Source organism: Cervus elaphus, chromosome 30, assembly GCF_910594005.1.
Source record: "Cervus elaphus chromosome 30, mCerEla1.1, whole genome shotgun sequence".
In the NCBI taxonomy this organism is placed as follows: domain Eukaryota; kingdom Metazoa; phylum Chordata; class Mammalia; order Artiodactyla; family Cervidae; genus Cervus; species Cervus elaphus.
The window spans coordinates 69,279,879-69,300,956 of record NC_057844.1 but is presented as its reverse complement, the minus strand read 5'-3'; the positions used below and the strand labels follow the sequence as shown (position 1 = coordinate 69,300,956).

Here is a 21,078-nt window from a genome sequence, read left to right as displayed (position 1 = left end):
AATATACCTTTGGGTTGTTCTACTTCTTTCTTGAGGCTATAGTTATTGTATAAAATTACCAAAACTCAACAAACTAAACGCTTACAGGCAACAGGTCAAGGCCAGAGAGAGAACCCTGGAGAGCTCACCCAGCCTCCTTCTACAACATGTGGATTTCTGACTGTTAATGAAGAATAACAAGTGGTATTCTAAAAATGGTGCAAAGAATCCTAGTTTGAAATTAAACATTTCTATCCATTCACAATCAGTAGTTACTGAGGACCTAACAGGACCAACCTCCCTAAACCATCTCAGGACTCAGCCAGTTCACATCCCCCTCATGTCATCAGCTTCTCTGACAAGAGTCTCTGGAGAGTCTGTCTTAACACCAGTGACAGTTTCCACATCCTCACTCCCTTTGCAAGGGGACAGTTCACTGACTGAGACATGGTCAGTGTCAGGGGATTGAGGATGCAACCACTCCCTGAAGGGTAAAGTGCATCTGGTCCAAGACCCTGCTCCACCCTCATCTCTGGGGACAGGTCCTGCACTCACCCCCAACCTGCTGGCCTCTGGGACAAGGGTGGAGAGAAATGCAGAGCACACCCCAGAGGCTGCAGTGAGGACAGTAGGGACATCATCAGGAATAGTGTCAGCAGACTAGACAATCTGGTCCCCAGCTGGCCACGGTTCATTAACTGTGCTTCTTAATTCCAATAGAGAGAAATAAGAATTATTTAATCAACCGTAATAGGAAAATGGACAGTTTTTAAAAAATTGGGGCCTATATCAAAAACTGAAAAAAAAATTTCTAGCTGTCTTTACTGTTAGAAATAAAATAAGAAAAAAGCTAAAACAAAACAGATTTAGATGACTTTAGGACTTTTAAAAGACATACTACAAAAGCCACAGGAGAAATAAAAAAGAAAAGCTCAATTTTAATTAACGATATATAATTTAAAACCTCTAAAGAACAAATGAAAATCTGAAAAAGTATTACATACACTTCAGTTCAGTCACTCAGTCATATCCAACTCTTTGGGACCCCATGGACTGCAGCAGACCAGGCCTCCCTGTCCATCACCAACTCCCAGAGTTCACCCAAATTCATGTCCATTGAGTTGGTGACGCCATCTAACCATCTCATCCTCTGTCCTCCCCTTCTCCTCCCGCCTTCAATCTTTCCCAGCATCAGGGTCTTTTCAAATGTGTCAGCTCGTCACATGAGGTGGCCAAAGTATTGGAGTTTCAGCTTCAAGCTAAGTCCTTCCAATGAACACTCAGGACTGATCTCCTTTAGGATGGACTGGTAGGATCTCCTTGCAGTCCAAGGGACTCTCAAGAATCTTCTCCAACACCACAGTTTAAAAGCATCAAGTCTTCGGCACTCAGCTTTCTTTGTTGTCCATCTCTCACATCCATACATGACACCTGGAAAAACCATAGCCTTGATTAGATGGACCTTTGTTGTCAAAATAATGTCTCTGCTTTTTAATATGCTGTCTAGGTTGGTCATAACTTTCCTTCCAAGGAGTAAGTGTCTTTTAATTTCTTGACTGCAATCACCATTATATGCACTATTACAAGTTATTTAAAAAATATAAATGCTCTATAGGAAAAAAAATCTATTAATAGACATTTGAAGAAAGACATAAATGGTCAATAGACATAAAAAAAATGTTCCATCTCTACAAATCAAATGGCAACCCACTCCAGTATTCTTGCCTGGGAAGTCCCATGGACAGAGGAGCCTGAGAGGCAGTCCATGGGGTTGCAAAGAGTCGAACAGGACTAAGTGACCAAGCTTGCGTAAATTAAATAAATTCAAATTAAAACTGAACTATTTTTAACTTTAGTCCCAGGAAAAATGTAATTCAGGTACTCGAAGTTGAAAATGAAATAAGCTCACAAACAGCTGTTAAGAGGGCAAATTGGTCTGAACCTAATGGAAAAAAATTCAGCCTTTCACTAATTATTCTACTTCTGGGAACTTGGAAAAGGAAAGATGCACCAAAATATATTGTCATAGATGTGCATCACATCCTAATTAGCAATAAACTGTATTAAACAAAAGTGAAAGACTGCATACATTTTAGTTAAATACCACATTTTGACAGAAACAGACTCTCAGAGAAGAAACTTATGGTTGCCAGGGAAAATGATAGGGGTAAGGGATAGTTAGGGAGTTTGGTAGGGACATGTACGCACTGCTTCATTTAGCATGGATAACCAACAAGGACCCGCTGTGTCACACAGGGAACTGTTCAGTGTTATGTGGCAGTCTGGATGGGAGGGGGGTTTGAGGGAGAATGGATACATGTGTATGTATGGCTCAGTCCCTTTGCTGTCGTCCTGAAGCTGTTACATTGTCCATTGGATATACTCCTATACAAAATAAAAAGTTTAATTAAAAAATAAATGCCATGTTTTGCACATTAGATAATGCTATAAATAAATGTTAACCATCAAAAATTAAGAAGAAATCAGGATTCAGACATATTTAACTTCATAGGAAAGCATGCATAACACAACATTGTTAAGCAATTTACTCCAATAAAAATTAATTCTAAAAAACCATAAGCTATAATTTCAATTAAAAAAAAAAAAACTGTGCATGTGCAGATAGGCAAAGATGTCGAAGGGAAAGACTAAGAAATAACCAAAATATCAGCAAGTATATCAGGCTAATAAAAACAAATCCTTATTCCTTTCCTCTTCTATGTGCTGTCCTGTCTGACTCTTTGAGACCCTATAGACTGTAGCCCACCAGGCTCCTCTGTCCATGGGATTCTCCAGGCAACAGTATTGGAGTGGGTTGCCATTTTTTACACCAGGATATCTTCCTAACCCAGAGATCAAACCCCTCGTCTCTTGTGTCTCCTGCACTGGCAGGTGGGTTCTTTATCTCTGTGCCACCTATCTAGGAGGCCCTCCTTCTTCCATACTTTTAAGCTTTTTATAGAAATATAAAAATATATATATTCTTCTCAAATTCACAATTACCAACAGTCATAATGCACGACTTCTCTTAGACTCTCAGTCCTACTTGTGCTGTGAAAACACTAAAACCCAGTGTGATCACTTGTATAAAGTCAGGAAGCTAGTTATTGGCATCATTGACAAGTTGAGGGGTTGCACAGAGTTGAACACGACTGAAGCGACTTAGCAGCAGCAGCAGCAACAAGTTGAGAAAGCAGATGAAATGTGAGAAGAAAATCAAACACCCAAAGAGAAGCTGAAAACTCAGTTTCTCTACAAGGTGGGTCTTGTCTCTGGGCAGCACGTCCTGCCTGGGCTCATTTCTACTTTCCCAGGACAGCGAGTGGGGGACACGAGGAAATCATGAGGGTACCTCAGACTTTACAAACAAGATGGCAATTATGGTCACCAACTAACTTCACAAAGTCTGGACCCCTTTTTAAAAGTTAACACTGAAGGAACAATGCCAATGGGAGGAGCGGCTTAAAGCAGAAGTCAGCCTCCACCTTCCATCAGAATCGCCTGAAGCCTGTTTAACCCCACTCCACCATTTGTAAATTTACAGAATTGGTCTAGAAGGACTGGAGTAGATGGGGGTGGGGTGGGGGTGGGGATTTGCATTTCTAACAAGCTCCCAGGTGACGACAAGGATCTTGCAGGTCTGAGAGCCATGCTCTGAGAACAGCCGCCTTAAAGCTTGATTATAGAGATGTTTCACGAGCATCATCTCCAACAGCAAGAACTTAAAGAAAATCCTTGAAAATCCCCTGCCTACAAGACCAAAGCTGTATTTGCATTTGCCTTCTCCCTGCATTTAAGAACAAGTATCCAAAGAGAAGCAGTTCTGAACAGCAGTTACATACAGGACAACACAGACTCAGGAGCCAGACTCCTGGTTTGGGATCCAAATTTTACTATTAAGCTATGTGACACAGGCAAGTTACTCAAACTCTTGGAATTTGGGGGAGAATGGTTACATGTATAGGCATGACTGGGTCCCTTTCCTGTCCACATGAAACTATCACAACATTTTAAATTGGCTATACTCCAATATAAAATAAAAAGTTTAAAAATACTACTCAACCTCTCTGCTTCAGTGACTTCACATGTAAAACAAGAGGTAATAGCTACTTCCAATTCAGCAGGAAAATTGCAAGTGGGGTCTACCCAAATCAATGAGAAGTCCTCATCTTCCTATTTCCATACACACACATTTTGAAAATCCACAAATAGAACATCCCTGGAGAGTTCCTTGCCCTGCCTCAAGTTAAGGAGAGGTGTCTCTACTTTGTTATCATTTACAGTTGTTGCTATTCAGTCACTCAGTCATGTCCAACTCTTTTGCAACCCCATGGACTGTAGCCTTCCAGGCTCCTCTGTCCATGGGATTTCCCAGGTAAAAATACTGGAATGGGTTGCCATTTCCTCCTCTACGGGATCTCTCCAACCCAGGGATTAAACCCACGCTTCCTGGTCTCCTGCTATGGCAGGCAGATTCTTTACCACTGAGCCAGCAGGGAAGCCTACACCCATATTTTTTCTACTTGACCCTCTTTCCTTAAAGGCTACCAAATGGCCAAGAGATGTAATTACACACACTGAACACACCACCATCAGAACAAGCATAGAAGCTTCGGTTTCCTGGGGATCCCCAAGGCCCTCCATATAAAAAAATGAAATGTCAGAATTTGTGGGAAAGATGAATGGATTAGTGTTCAGGAACAAAAGATAAAAATCACTCAAGTGTGATTAAACCCAAAGGTTCTGCCCCACCTAATTAGTGGTCCCAGGTACCAGATGGAAAACTTTAGTTGAGAACTTCATCTCTCTGAGCCACTTTTTGTCTTTGTTACCTCCCAGCTCAGGGACCCTTCAGTGGTTTCAGGACCAGAGGACTCCAGGGCAGGACCACCTGCATCAAGACCCTGCACTGCTTCAGGAAAGGCAAGAGATGCAGATAAGACCCCACAGGCTTCAGGGACCCCATCCTCAGGGTGACTCTCAAACGTGGAAGCAGAGACATTTCACAGTTAGGAAAGGGGCTGGTCAAATACATCCTCCAGTCCTCTCAATGTATCCCAGATAAAAGCAAATTGGGTTCAAGAATCACGACCGGTTCATTAAATAAAAAACAATAGTGTTCTTACACACGTGAAATGTGTCACAACTAGATACCAGGATGTACAGTGAGAGATGCGCACGGAGAGAAAGAGGGAGGGAGACATGGTCACAGACACAGGGACAAGGGAGCCCGGTGCAGCTGGAACTCAGCCTTCACCTCAGGAATGTGGGGAAACGTGGGGCCACTGTTGGAAGATGGCAACAGGAGCAGGGCACTCATTAGATAAAGGAAGCTGTTCAGGGTTGTTTGCTTAGTGGGGAAAGGGTGCAAATTAATTCAGAACTATGAATCCGAACTGTCCTGGGGAAGCCGGCTAAGGATGGAGGTCCAGGGTCCGGTCCTTCTCCGACTGGCGGTGACCCCTCTGGGCAGCCTGGGTTCTCAGCCTCCCTGCCTGCTGCTCCCGCTGCCCCTCCTGCCCCCGAGACTAAGGAGGTTGACGGGGCAGCGAGCTGCAAGGCAGGGAGACCCTGCGCCCCGCCACCAAGTCCCTCTTCCCATTCCTGCTACCCCTTCCCGCCGCCTCACCCAGAGGGCGCAGACAGGGACCCCCGCGGCCGGCGTGGGGCGACCCCACCCGCTACAAGCAGCCACCGGAAAGCGCTCCCTCGCCCTGAACCTCAACCCTCAACCCCTGCAAGGCGCAGCAGTGTCTGGCACTGCCCCTGAGGCGGCGGGGTGTCTCAGCCCAGGCGGGGGCTCACCAGGAGAACAGCCGAGAGCAGACATTCGCGTCCTGCAGCGGGTTGGGCTTCTCCTCCGGGGACACCGGCCTCATCTTGCCCGCCTGGACCCGCACGGGCCGGGGGCGTGGGGTGGGGGCAGCTGGGGCCACACGCAGGTGTGAGGCGAGGCCGCAGGTGCCGCTGATGGAGGCGGTGGGGGAACCTCACGGCGCGGGAAGCAGGACCCCAGGCGCCCACGTTCCCGCACTGGGCTGCAAACTCTACCAGAGGGCGCGCTCTGAGCCCGGGCCCCCACCCAGAAGGTGGAGAGGGAGGGGCGGGCTGCTGCAGAAACGCCCCTCAGCTGTGGTGAAGACCAGGAGAAAGCTGGCAGAAGGAGATAGCAGCCCGCCTTCCGGGCACGCTGCCCTCATCAGGACCAAACAAGGGCTCTGTGGGAAGCGCCAACTGGAATGGAGCAGGACCCTGGGGGACTTTCCTGGGGTAGACCCCACCCCACCGCGAGATACCCTGAGCTAGTGGCCAGTGCTGTTCAATGGAGGTGAGAACTGATGACGGGCACAAAACTGCCAGGCTACTTAGATGACAGCCCCAGGCTCCCTAGTGTCTGTTTTACTGCTAGGCTGGCCCTGAGGAATCCTATTTTGATAAAATGAGGGAAAAGGAAAGACCACAGCACATTCTTCTCCTGACATGAAGGACAGCTACTCAGCACTGAACTGAGCACAGAGAAAAGTACATAAGCAAGAAGTCAACGTTTACTTTGTTTATCCCTCAAATAAATAAATTTTAAATGAGCTAATAAGCAGGTATCAGTACAAGAGGGAAGTGAGTTACTTCAGCTATTTTTCCTATACACGAAGCTCATATTAATATATATGAAGAAAACAAATGCATTCAAAGAAATATTTCTGGAATGAATAAATAAAGTGTGGTATAAACATACAATGAAACATCACTCAGCCTTAAAATGGAAGGAAATTCTGACACGTGCTGCACCGTGGATGAACCTTGAAGACTGTGATGTTGTGACTTAGAATATGTCTTTGGTCTTCATGATGTTGCTGGTACAAAACTCCTAAAACCCTTAGGTGCTCTAAGGTAAGAGTGAAAAAGTATTTTTTGATAATTATAATAGGCCCCTTTCAACTACACCTGAGTTTTAGTGAATTCATCTATTGTCAGAAAAACCAAACACCTGATTAAAGGGTTGGCATTTTCAGCATCACCCTCCCATGTCTAGGGAGAAGAGGGACTGGAAACAGTTCAACCTCCAATGGCCAATGCTTTAACCAGTCTTGCCTAAAGTATGCTTCTATGAAACCTCAATAAAAAACCAATAGGATAGGGTTCACAGAGCTTCCCTGCTAGTGACCCTGTGCAGGTGCTGGGAGGGTGACTCACCTGGAGAAGCCTGGAAGCCCCTGCCCCTCCCCCTACCTTGCGTTCTGAATCTCTTCCATCTGGCTGTTCTGGAGTTGAATCCTTTTATAATAAACTATTATTGGGTAAATTGTTTTCCTGAGCTGTAAGCCACTCTAGATAATTACAAAACCCAAGGAGGGGGTTATGGGAACCCTGATTTATGATCAGTCCATAAGAAGAATAGGTAACCACCTAGACTCACCACTGGCTTCTGAAGTTGAGAAGAAGGGGTAGTATTGTGGGAATGGGTCCTTGACCTATACATGGTCTAACAAAAATTCCAGGCAGTGTCAGAATTGACTTAAATTGTGGGACACAGTTATGTCTGTATAGTCAGAGAACTAGTTCAGTTCAGTTGCTCTGTCATGTCCGACTCTGCAACCCCATGGGCTGCAGCATGCCAGGCCTTCCTGTCCATCACCAACTCCCAGAGTTTACTCAAACTCTTGTCCATTGAGTTGGTGATGCCATCCAACTGTCTCATCCTCTGTCATCCCCTTCTCCTGCCTTCAATCTTTCCCAGCATCAGGGTCTTTTCAAATGAGTCAGTTCTCTGCAACAGGTGGCCAAAGAATTGGAGTTTCGGCTTCAGCATCAGTCCTTCCAATGAATATTCAGGACTGATCTCCTTTAGGATGGACTGGTTGGATCTCCTTGCACTCCAAGGAACTCACAAGAGTCTTCCCCAACACCACAGTTCAAAAGCATCAATTCTTCAGCACTCAGCTTTCTTTATAATCCAACTCTCACATCCATATATAACTACTAGAAAAACCATAGCTTTGATTAGATGGACCTTTGTTGGCAAATTAATGCCTCTCCTTTTTTATAAGCTGTCTAGGTTGGTCATAACTTTTCTTCCAAGGAGCAAGCGTCTTTTAATTTAATGGCTGCAGTCACCATCTGCAGTTTTTGGAGCCCTTAAAAATAAAGTCTGTCACTGTTTCTATTGTATACCCATCTTATTTGCCATGAAGTGATGGGATCAGATGCCATGATGTTAAGTTTTCTGAATGTTGAGCTTTAAGCCAACTTTTTCACTCTCCTCTTTCACTTTCATCAAGAGGCCCTTTAGTTCTTCTTCGCTTTCTGCCATAAGGGTGGTGTCATCTGCATATCTGAGGTTATTGATATTTCTCCAGGCAATCTTGACAGACTGAAAATCACAATCACAGAAAACTGAAGATTAGCTGTACTTAAAACAATCAAGTTGACACTGGTCAGACCACCAGTGACCAATTTTAAGACGACTGTCAGTGCTGACTCTGCTGTTTATACACACAGCCTTCTCCCTCTGTCTAAAAAAGCTCTTGTCCACTAATTGTCAATGGTGGGGACAGTCAGCCTTTGGACAGGTGTCCACCTTCCCCCAGCCCCAAAACACACATACTGGCATCCAAAATAAAGTTCTTTTCCACCAACCTGGCCTCTTTATTGGCTTTTGAGCAGCAAGCAGCCAGACCCCCTCTTTGGTATCACTTTTTTGACTTCTATGGTCAGCCTTTGAACTATCACAGCACTGGTCATGGTAAGAGGGGAGTGACTTTTAGTGTTATAATGCAGGATCAGAGGCCAGACCATGCTCAACACCATCCTGATTTAACTGATTCAAGCAAGTTTTTGTGGAATCCTGTTTTTCTCAATATCTGTGCCCCTCTTCCTTCCTGTCTCAAAAGCATGGACACGCTATTTCCTTAGTGACCAGGCCATCTTAGTGTGTCATCTTGGAGTCCAGACCTGGTACCTGATGCCTAGGTCTTTCCCTTGCCCATCTAAGCAATACCAGGTTGTCTTCCTCAAATGAAGGGCACCACAGACTCCCACTTATTTCAGGAGCAACACCAAGCCCCAGTCAAGAGGAAGTTATGTTATGGGTAAAAAACTAAAACTGATTATATCAATACCTTTCCTTTTGGACCTTCAGGCATAGGGGAGAAATTGGTCTCTTTCTCTTCATCAAGATTATCTCCACAGGTAACAAAGGAAACATTCATTAAAGGTAAGGTAGGGCCCTTCAAAGCCCATCAACAATCCCTTGGGAGTAAAATTAGAATCTGGATAATGAAATGAAGTTTACCTTGTTTCTGAACTCCCTTTGTGCTGAGTCTTGTTTCACTTGCTCACAGGGCACCTCGTGCAGAAGCCTTGCACCTGGTCCTTCAGACAAGACCCCCTGGTGTGAAATGGCTGTGCTGACACCTCAGCTCTGAGGGCCATGTGCAGAGTCTCTGCGCCCGGCACTGTGATTCAAGATGCTGGCCAGGGGGCCGTGTGCAGAGATGCTGAGCCCAGCACTGTGATCTGAAGCCAGAGGCAGAACAGTTGAGCTTGCCCTGTGAGAACCCACCCATCCCCCAGCTGACAGGAATCACATACAGCAGTCCCAGGTGTGCTTTTGGGAGTGAGTGTGTCCTCTAGAGCATGTTATGTTAGGACAAGCCACACCTGGCAGAGGGGCTTCCCAGGTGGCTCAGCAGTAAAGACCATTCCTGCCAGTGCAGGAGACTCGCATTGATCCCTGGGTCAGGAAGATCCCTTGGAGCTGAAAATGGCAACCCACTCCAGTATTCTTGCCTGGGAAATCCCACTGACAGAGGAGCCTGGAGGGCTGCAGTCCATGAGGTTGCAAAGAGTCAGACATGACTGAGTGACTAAGCACACACACAAACCTGGTTAAAGGACTCCCCAACCCCGGTTTGGGTCTGACTGGGGAGGGTCAGTAACAAAATAGGAAGAAATCAAACCATCTTTGGTTTCCTGGTGGCTCAGATGGTAAAGAATCTGCCTGCAGTGGAGGAGACCCGGGTTTGATCCCTGGGTTGGGAAGATCCCTTAGATGAAAGAAATAGGCAACCAACTCCAATATTCTTACATGGAGAATTCCTTGGAATTCTGGAGTTGCATGAGAGTCATGGAGTTGCAAAGAGTCAGACAAGACTGAGTGACAAACATTTTCTAGCATGAAAGCAGCTGCCATTTGGGAAGAAATGAGATCTTTTGCTTCCTATAACATAGGTTCTCTATTGGCTGCAGGGTGGAATTACCTGAGGGTTTTTTTAAAGTGTTTACTCCTGCATCCCCTCTCCCGAGATTCTGATTTAACTGAGATGAGGCTTCAGCACTCGGTTTACAGAGTCCCCTGGTGATTTTACAATCCATTGGACTTTGCCATGTTTAAGCTATAAGGATTCCATCTGGACGAGGAACGGAGTAAACAAATCAGGTGATTCTATAGGAGCAGGAGTGTGTGTTTCTGTGTCTAGGGTGTAGATGAGGTGGGTGAGGTGGGGGCCTCTCTCTTGCCCGCTGAGAGGTCTTCCTGGCTGCTCATTCCATGGCCCTTCCACGCTGCTCACCTGGATACATTGATTCATCTCCCCCCTGGTGGTGATGTTCAGTATAGCACAGTTGTTCCTAGAGGTTTCACACAAGCCCAGCCTAGTTGGGCTTCCCTGGTGGCTCTAGTGGTAAAGAATCTCCCTGCCAATACAGGAGCTGCAACAGACACAGGTTCAATCCCTTGTTCGGGAAGATCCCCTGGAGAAGGAAATAGCAACCCAATACTGCAGTATTCCATGGACAGAGGAGCCTGGCAGGCTATAGTCTGTGGGGTCGCAAATAGTTGAACACAACTGAGCACACACACACACACACACACACACACACACACACACACACGCAGGATTTATGGGCAGATGCTGACAACATCAATTCACTCATGTTATTAAAAGCTGGCTACAAAACAGCCTCAGTGTGGATAAGTGCCTCTCCAAGTGTTACACTCCTGCAGTTACTTCTTTTAAAAGATTCCCTGATGGCTCAGATGGTAAAGAGACTACCCGCAATGCAGGGGATCTGAGTTTGATCCCCAGGTCGGGAAGATCCCCTAGAGAAGGAAATAGCAACCTACTCCAGTATTCTTGCCTGGAAAATCCCATGGACAGAGAAGCCTGGTGGGCTAGAGTCCATAGGGTTGCAAAGAGTCGGACACTGAGCGACTTCACTTTCACTCCTGGGGCTTCCCTCCTAGCTCAGCCAGTAAAGCATCTGCCTTCAAAGCAGGAGACCTGGGATTCAATCCCTGGGTCGGGAAGATCCCCTGGAGAAGGAAATGGCAACACATTCCAGTATTCGTGCCTGGAGAATCCCATATGGACAAAGGAACCTAGCAGGCTACAGTCCATGGATTCACAAGAGTTGGACAAGACTTAGCAACTAAACCACCACAGCCTTAGTTCATCACAAACCTTAGCCTGAGTCCCAGTGTTTGGTTTTCTGGGAGGGAAATCCTGGGAGCCGTACAGGATGAGCAGCTGGGCAGTAACTTCAGGAGTCGCTCCTGTGCATAGAAGCTCATGGAGCTCTGGGCCACTGGCCAAGCACGGGTCTATAACAGGGCTGTGACTGGAGTCTTCAAATGCCTGGGGTCTGAGGGGTGTGTGTGTTCAGTCATGATGACTCTTTGGGACCCCATGGACAGAGGATGGGATTTCCTAGGCAGGAATACTGGAGTGGGTTGCCATTTCCTCTTCTGGGGGATCTTCCTGACCTAGGAATGAAACCTGCATCTCTTGTGTCTCCTACAGTAGCAGGCAGATTCCTTACCACAAGCACCCCCTGGGGGGTTGAGGCAATTGATCTTATCAGCCAGGGACAGGTGCTTCCCAGTCTCAGTGGTAAAGAATCTGCCTGCCACTGCAGGAGACACAGGAGAGGCAAGTTCCTTGTCTGGGTTGGGAAGACACCCTGGAGGAGGAGATGGCAACCCACTCCAGTGTTCTTGCCTAGAGAATCCCATGAACAGAGGAGCCTGGCAGGCTACAGTCATAGGGCTGCAAAGAGTCGGACGTGACTGAGCACAGCCAGTGACATGAACAGCACAGCACAGCCTATGATATCGAGCATCAAGCAGTGCAGAGATGTAAGGTGATGAGTGTCCCAATAAACAGCAGCCGCCCCTTATTCTGCTGTGTGCCAAGATATGTTTTTACTTAACTATCATGTTTAATTAGTTTTTGGTATATAAAAATTTATTACTATCATGCTTTCATCATCCAAATTTATGATCTTGGTCTTTCCTTCTTGCCTCTGTATAAGTCCAAAAGAGAGACACTGGCTACTTTGACAACCTTAAAGCGTACTCCAGGAATGTCACCAACAGTATGACCTTTGCAACCAAATCCAGCAACCATAATGTCATTATTTTCCTCAATAGAATTCAAGCAACCATCACTGGGTACAAAGACTGTGATTTTTTACCATTCTTGATGAGCTGAACCCTGACACTTTTCCTGATGGCAGAATTTGGTTGTTTGGCTTCAACCCCTACTTTTTCGAGCACAATTCTCTTGGCATGAGAAGCGCCTCCAAAAGGGTTGGCCTTCAGGGCTGTGTCCAAATGGGCTTTATTGTACTACTTATCATGCTGCTTCTGGGCTCGTCAGTGGTTACAGAAATTCCTGGCAGTATGGAGACCACGACACTTGCCCATTCTGCCAGTATCATGGGCCTGAACAAAAGACTATCATGTTTAATTTTAACACAAGCTTGGAGGGTATTAGAAACCCCATCCTACAGCACTTTAGGACCTTGATCAATGGCATAGGACTCCTAACTGGCAGATGCAGACTCTGAGCCCAGGCAGGTGGGAACACAGTCTGTCCCCACTCCACCCGTGTCCTGCGGGACCAGGAGGTCTCTCTGCCCAAAGACCTTCTCAGTGGCTTCAGCCTGACTCCCCGGGTGGGTCCTTGAGGTCCCTCTAGGCACCCGCAGCCCCTTTGCTCTGACTCAGGTCCTTCTTTCTGTAGGGCAGCCCCCGAGAGCCCCACGGTCGGCAGGAGGACACCCTTGCCCCGTTCTGGCAACTTCTCCCTGCAGCCAGCTCATGGAGGTGGGGTCAGGCCAAGTTGTGAGGAGAATCAGGAGAGAAGCTGGAAGCTGTAAGTTGGTATCAGTGTCTTCCTCTGACCTGGGACCTCCCTCTCTCTCCCTGACACTTCCTGCCACTTGTGGCAGCTCCCCTCCATGTCCCCCCTAACATTACACGTGCTCCTGTAGCTCTGCTGTGGATCAGAATCACCAGAGGAGGGGGTCAGAAGGCAGAGTCCTAGGCTCCAATCCCAAAGATCTGATCCAGAAGGTCACATTGTGGGGCCTGGGAATTTGAATCTTTATCCATCCCAGTGGATTGGGATACATGAAGTCCTGTGAACACTCTGAGAAACATTTAAAAGACCTGTCACTTACATCCGTGGCCCCAGGTCAGGAGTATAAATGAAGCCCATACTATATGTTTAAATATTTTAAAGTTATAAATCAGTCATACAAAACTGTCAAGTACACCTAGGTAACTATTAAAACCTGGAAGACTGGGGTTTTGGACACTGAGCTCTAAGCCAGAAGGCAGGGCAGCAGAGGGAGGGGCCGCCCCAGCCCCCAGGCCTCCCCCTGCTCTTCCCGCCTCTGGCTCTGACCCGCTCTGTGCCCTGAGCACTCTGCTGCTCAAACAAGAGCACATTTACCCAGCCTTCAGGTCCAGTCTCAGGCCACGCTCTTCGTGCCCATAAACAGCTGTATCGTGACCACCTGTCGAGCTGGGACATGGGCCCCGGGAGAGGGGCGGGCACAGGCCCTGGGAGCAGGGGTTCTGGGGTCCAGGTGCTCAGAGCACGGCCTGGAGGGGGCGGGGCTCCAGGTGGCCACACCCCCTGGTCCTCCCTGGCAGCCTGCACCTGGGGAGGGTGCAACAGTAGGATGACGGATCAGGGCCTCTAAACCAGCACTTCTCTGACTGTACTGTGAGCAGGACTCACCTGGAATCCAGAGATTCTGAGTCAGTGGGTCTGGGATAGAGACAAGATTCCGTGTTCTAATGGCCCCCCAGGCCAGCCGATGCTGCTGGTCCACAGGCTGCGCTTAGAACAGCAGAGCTCTGGGGCAGGGTGGGCAGAGTTTTCCTGTAAAGGACAAGGAAGTCCATTTCCAAGCTTTGCGGGCCTTACGGTGTCCGCTCAGGAAAACATTTACTTCTGCTTCGCTGACTACACTAAAGCCTTTGACTCTGTAGATCACAACAAAATGGAAAACTTAAAGATCACCTTACCTGTCTCCTGAGAAACCTGTATGCAGGTCAAGAAGCAACAGTTAGAACCAGACATGGAACAGCCACCTGGGTCAAAATTGGGAAAGGAGTATGACCTGTATATTGTCACCCTGATTATTTAACTTATATGAAAAAGAATGTATGTATAACTGAATCACTGCTATACAGCAGAAATTAACACAACATTGTGAATCAATGATAGATACTTAAATAAATTTTTGAAGAAACTAGGGAAAAAAAAGTCAAGGCTGTCAGTAGGTTCGCTATTAATAATATTTACTCTGGTTACTTGCTTAGCCAGGTGTTTGCCAGATTTTTCCACTTTGAAAATACAATTCTTCCCTAAAGAATTAATCTGAGAAGATATTTTGAGTCCATGAAAATGCTGTGTCTCCCCCAACCCATGAACATTCACCATATATTCAGACAATGATGATTTTTGTCTGAATTATTTATGACAAGGATGGCTGCTATATGGTAATTTGCAGTCAGTCTGGCTACATTTGTGAGTTGACCCTCTACTGCAAAAAAGGGCTTTCCCTTCCTACTACCTATTTTACATCTTATAGGAATCAGTACACTCATGGATTTAAAAAAAAATTAATGTTATAAAACAGGGTTTTAAAGCCCTCAGTTCTCTGTTTATCATTATTTACTTATTACATTTCTAATGTGATGAAAACTCCATCTCAGAGACTCATTTTTTGTCTAGGTAATCTGAAAATTTTAATTTTAAAAATGTTTTTCATGTAATGTCCTCTAGAATTAAATATGATAAACTTTTGGATCAAACACTGGTTTGGAATACCCAAAGCTTCCACCTGTTGGGATGGATACTTGTGAACATGTTTGCTGAGTGAAAGAGTGAATTTAGTCAGAACCATCCAATGTGAACTTCTTATAGAACATTCCTAGTGTGTCTAAGTCTTAACCTTGGTTCTTCTTAAAAAAATAATACAATCCCAGTTTGACTCCAAAGGCAAGTCAGATGGGCCTGGAGTACAGATGGAGGTCTCACAGGGCTGGGGCATGTGATTCCTTCTAATAATGCTATTTTTTAGGTCTAAATTCAAATAAATATATATTTCTCCCAGTTTTCAACACACATTGCTGTTCTAGTTTTTGGAAAAAAGAAACACTTTCCTTAGAACATTAGGTTTAAAAAATAAAAGATCCACATTCTTTCTGTTTTTAAAGGAAAATTAATAGCTTACACATAAAACCTTGTGTTTAAAAATTCTGTAGGTTTTAAAGTGACCTGTTGTGCTTCCAGGGACCTTCTTCAACATTAGGACCATGCTGCTGTTTCAAGAATAGAATTGGTAAAACATATGCACAGTATTATTTTTAGACTTAAAAAAAAAAAGAAAAAAACCTTTAAACTTGAACAGGAATTTAATTATTTCTAGCTTTTTAATGCTATTAAAAACATTGACAATGTATAGTAGGGCCTTTTGAAAGCCTATGTGCTCTAATTGTAAGATAAATATGATGGTAACAATTAATAAAGAGGATAGTGCTGGAGAGAGTAGTACTGATTGACAGCTAATCACATATCCAGTATTGTTCAAAAGCAGTGTTTCACACCTGTCTGGGATTAAATATCAGTTTTATTTAATTTTACATTTTCAGCCCATTGCAACCTAATCAATGATCCACTATGCACGGCTAGGGTGCAGCTCAGCCACGTGCCCCTCCCCCACCCCAAAAGTGCAACACTCACACTGCTCCCTGGGGTGTTCAGGATCCCACCCATCCTGAGGGTGGATGTCACAGCAATACAGATGGTTTTGAGTTTCTAGCTTTCTTGAATTTCCTGTACTTATTTCTAACCAGGTTACAAACAGGTCATGGACTGACACTAGTGCACAGACCACACTGTGTCACTGTCATAGTTAATCTTGGCAGCAGCCCTCTGAGAATCATACTGTCCCCACCTCAACTTTCAGACAAAGACATTGAAGTACAGTGGGCTTCCCAACCTTAAGAGCCCCCACTTAGCAGGTAGCAGAACTTGAATCCAAACCCAGTCAGTGCCCAGAGGTGCCAGGATTTGTCCCTGACTCCAGAGCGTGTGCTCTTCCCCATGTGCTTGTGTCATCTTAACTACATGTGGAGGAGGAACAGTTTGGTTTAGGCCATCAGATGAGGACCTCCTCAAGTACACCTTCTACAGTCTACAAACCTCCTTCATCCAAACCCATCCTGTTCTCCTGTCCTAGTGATAAGATTCACCAAGGTCAATGATTCCACCCTGTGTCTTTGGATGATCTTAGTCCATCCATCATCCCAACCAAAGCAATGGTTTAAGAGAGCAGGAACTATATTCATTTCCCAGACAAAGAAGCTGAGATTTAGAGGTTGAGATATATACTCAAGCATGTAACTAAGACTACGTGACTAAAGGATGTCCAGAGCCTATTTTGTCAAGGATGGTGCCATTCTAATATCCTGGCACCTTGGCTGGGTACTGCTCGCCCACACCCACACTGCTAGTGAGTAATAGAGAAAGGACAGATCAGTGTGACTGACTCCAAAACCAGGGCTTCCTGTTATCCCAGGCTACCACTCAAAATCTCAAAGTTATAAAGTTGAGACGGAAGGTTTGCTCTCAGTCATCATTTGTTCATTCCACAAACACTTACTGAGCAATATGTATAGATATTCTGCTGGAAGACATAATTAAAAAGTGAACAGGGCACAGTTTCAAGTCTTACCACGTGTAAGCTGAAGCTGACTGTGGCTCGGATCATGAACTCCTTATTGCCAAATTCAGACTTAAAATGAAGAAAGTGGGGAAAACCACTAGATCATTCAGGTAAGACCTAAATCAAATCCCCTATGATTATACAGCAGAAGTGAGAAATAGATTTAAGGGACTAGATCTGATAGACAGAGTCCCTGATGAACTATGGACACAGGTTCATGACATTGTACAGGAGACAGGGATCAAGACCATCCCCAAGAAAAAGAAATGCAAAAAAGCAAAATGGCTGTTTGAGGAAGCCTTACAAATAGCTGTGAAAAGAAAGGAAGCAAAATGCAAAGGAGAAAAGGAAAGATATACCCATTTGAATGCAGAGTTCCAAAGAATAGCAAGGAAATATAGGAAAGCCTTCCTCAGCAATCAATGCGAAGAAATAAAGGAAAACAATAGAATAGGAAAGACTAGAGATCTCTTCAAGAAAATTAGAGATACCAAGGGAACATTTCATGCAAATATGGGCTCAAAAAAGGACAGAAATGGTATGGACCTAACAGAAGCAGAAGATATTAAGAAGAGGTGGCAAGAATACACAGAAAATCTATACAAAAAAGATCTTCACGAGCCGGATAATCACAATGGTGTGATCACTCACCTAGAGCCAGACATCCTGGATTGTGAAGTCAAGTAGGCCTTATGAAGTATCACTGGGAACAAAGCTAGTGGAGGTGATGGAATTCCAGTTGAGCTATTTCAAATCCTAAAAGATGATGCTGCACTCAATATGTCAGCAAATTTGGAAAACTCAGCAGTGGCCAAAGGACTGGAAAAGGTCAGTTTTCATTCTAATCCCAAAGAAAGGCAATGCAAAGAAAGTTCAAACTATCACACAATTGCACTCATCTCACACACTAGTAAAGTAATGCTCAAAATTCTCCAAGCCAGGCTTGAGCAATACATAAACTGTGAACTTCCAGATGTTAAAACTTGTTTTAGAAAAGGTAGAGGAACCAGAGATCAAATTGCCAACATTCACTGGATCATCGAAAAAGCAAGAGAGTTCCAGAAAAAAACATCTATTTCTGCTTTATTGACTATGCCAAAGCCTTTGACTGTGCAGATCACAATAAACTGTGGAAAATTCTGAAAGAGATGGGAATACCAGACCACCTGACCTGCCTCTTGAGAAACCTGTATGCAGGTCAGGAAGCAACAGTTAGAACTGGACATGGAACAACAGACTGTTTCCACATAGGAAAAGGAGTACATCAAGGCTGTATATTGTCACCATGTTTATTTAACTTATATGCAGAGTACATCATGAGAAATACTGGGCTGGAAGAAGCACAAGCTGGAATCAAGATTGCCAGGTTAAATATCAATAACCTCAGATATGCAGATGACACCACCCTTGTGGCAGAAAGTGAAGAGGAACTAAAGAGCCTCTTCATGAAAGTGAAAGAGGAGAGTAAAAAGTTGGCTTAAAGCTCAACATTCAGAAAACTAAGATCATGGCATCCAGTCCCATCATTTCATGGCAAATAGATGGGTAAACAGTGGAAACAGTATCAGACTTTATTTTTCTGGGTTCCAAAATCACTGCAGATGGTGACTGTAGCCATGAAATTAAAAGACGCTTACTCCTTGGAAGGAAAGTTATGACCAACCTAGACAGCATATTAAAAAGCAGAGACATTACTTTGTCAACAAAGGTCTGTCTAGTCAAGGCTATGGTTTTTCCAGTAGTAATGTATGGATGTGAGATTTGGACTATAAAGAAATCTGAGAGCAGAAGAATTGATGCTTTTGACCTGTGGTGCTGGAGAAGACTTTTGAGAATCCCTTGGACTGCCAGGAAGGACTGATGTTGAAGCTGAAACGCCAATATTTTGGCCACCTGATGCGAAGAGGTGACTCATTTGAAAAGACCCTGATGCTGGGAAAGATTGAAGGCAGGAGGAGAAGGGGGCGACAGAGGATGAGATGTTGGATGGCATCACCGACTCAATGGACATGAGTTTGGGTAAACTCTGGGAGTTGGTGATGGACAGGGAGGCCTGGCGTGCTGCGGTTCATGGGGTCACAAAGAGTCAGACACAACTGAGTGACTGAACTGAACTGAACACTCACAGTCAGGGCAGACTACATGCACAACAGAAAGAACAGGCCCCTTGTTTAAAAATAAAGTATCTCAAGATGGTGACAACAGGACACTAACCAAGTATGGTTTAGTTTAACACGAGAGGTGCTCAGGGTAACACTCAAATCCGAGTTACCTAGGATGACAACTGATCTTCATGTGACTTCCTAGAAGAGATGACAACTGGGCTGACCCTGGAGAATGAGGATATCTCCCCTACATGGACCTTTTCCTCTATTTTTTAGAACAGAGGGTATTCAGGAGAATCACTGAGTCATCATTTTAACTTAAACATCAATCATCAAGAGTCTCCCCCACAGTACACCCTCATCACCTACCTCTGGAACTGTGATACATGCCCAGGGGGGACATGGAGATGTGCTGTCCTGACCTTTCAAGGACTTGTTGTCCAGCAGCTGTAAGTGCTGTCAATGGGCAACCTTAAACCACCAGCCCTCTGGGGGCAGCCTACATGCAATGATCCATCCAGGTGAAGGTATAAAGGCCTGGCCATTGGATGTGTCAGGACAACCCTGAAGGGCCATCGTCACTCCAAACTCACATGGGGTCAGCTCAGGTCATCTGGCCAGAGTTGCACCTTGATCTTTCCCTCTGCCTTACCCTGTTTCTTCCCTCCTGATTCCACAGTGTTGACCCCAAGGGCAACCCTGATACACATCCCAGCACTAAAGTCCATCTGAGTCTGCATCCTAGAGAACCAGCCTGCAACACGTATCAGAAGACATTCCAGTATTGGGGGAGGATTTTTTATTGAAAAAATTTTATTGAAAATTACTGGTTACACATGTACTTATAACATTTTAACCCCCTGCCCCGAATAAAATACAAAATGGCAGAAACAAGGACCTTTAGTATGAATGCGATTACCTTTGATTTAGAATTCACAACCTAATGTTCTCTGACCAAATGAAATTAAGTTATATATTAATAACAAAAGACTACTATATGTTGAACCATATGAAAGTGCCATTTTATAGCTTATAAAAAGACTGAATGTTAACAGTTCTACATGGTTCAATCTAAAAGAAGAAATCTATTAGCATTTGAAATTTAGAGAACATTATACTTATAAATGTTCAAGCTGGTTTTAGAAAAGGCAAAGGAACCAGAGATCAAATTGCCAACATCCGCTGGATCATCGAAAAAGCAAGAGAGTTCCAGAAAAACATCTATTTCTGCTTTATTGACTATGCCAAAGTCTTTGACTGTGTGGATCACAATAAACTGTGGAAAATTCTGAAAGAGATGGGAATACCAGACCACCTGACCTACCTCTTGAGAAACCTGTAGGCAGGTCAGGAAGCAACAGTAAAAACTGGACATGGAACAACAGACTGCTTCCAAATAGGAAAAGGAGTACGTCAAGGCTGTATATTGTCACCCTGATTATTTAACTTATATGCAGAGTACATCATGAGAAACACTGGGCTGGAAGAAGCACAAGCTGGAATCAAGATTGCCAGGTTAAATATCAATAACCTCAGATATGCAGATGACACCACCCTTGTGGCAGAAAGTGAAGAAGAACTAAAGAGCCTTTTGATGAAAGTGAAAGAGGAGAGTGAAAAAGTTGGCTTAAAGCTCAACATTCAGAAAACGAAGATCATGGCATCTGGTCCCATCACCTGATGGGAAATAGATGGGGAGACAGTGGAAACAGTGTCAGAATTTATTTTTTGGGCTCCAAAATCACTGCAGATGGTGACTGCAGCCATGAAATTAAAAGACGCTTACTCCTTGGAAGGAAAGTTATGACCAATCTAGAGAGGATATTAAAAAGCAGAGACATTACTTTGCCAACTAAGGTCTGTCTAGTCAAGGCTATGGTGTTTCCAGTATTCATGTATGGATGTGAGAGTTGGACTTTGAAGAAAGCTGAGCACCGAAAAATTGATGTTTTTGAACTGTGGTGTTGGA

At 44.8% G+C, this 21,078-nt stretch overlaps 1 protein-coding gene and 1 pseudogene across 1 annotated transcript in view; both read right to left on the bottom strand.

Annotated features, from left to right (window-relative positions):
* Positions 1–21,078, bottom strand: part of LOC122687096 (ATP-binding cassette sub-family C member 4-like) — an 860,243-nt gene that overhangs the window by 339,936 nt on the left and 499,229 nt on the right. The gene's annotated exons all lie outside the window — the stretch shown is intronic.
* On the bottom strand, positions 12,252–12,682 carry LOC122687102 (annotated as a pseudogene).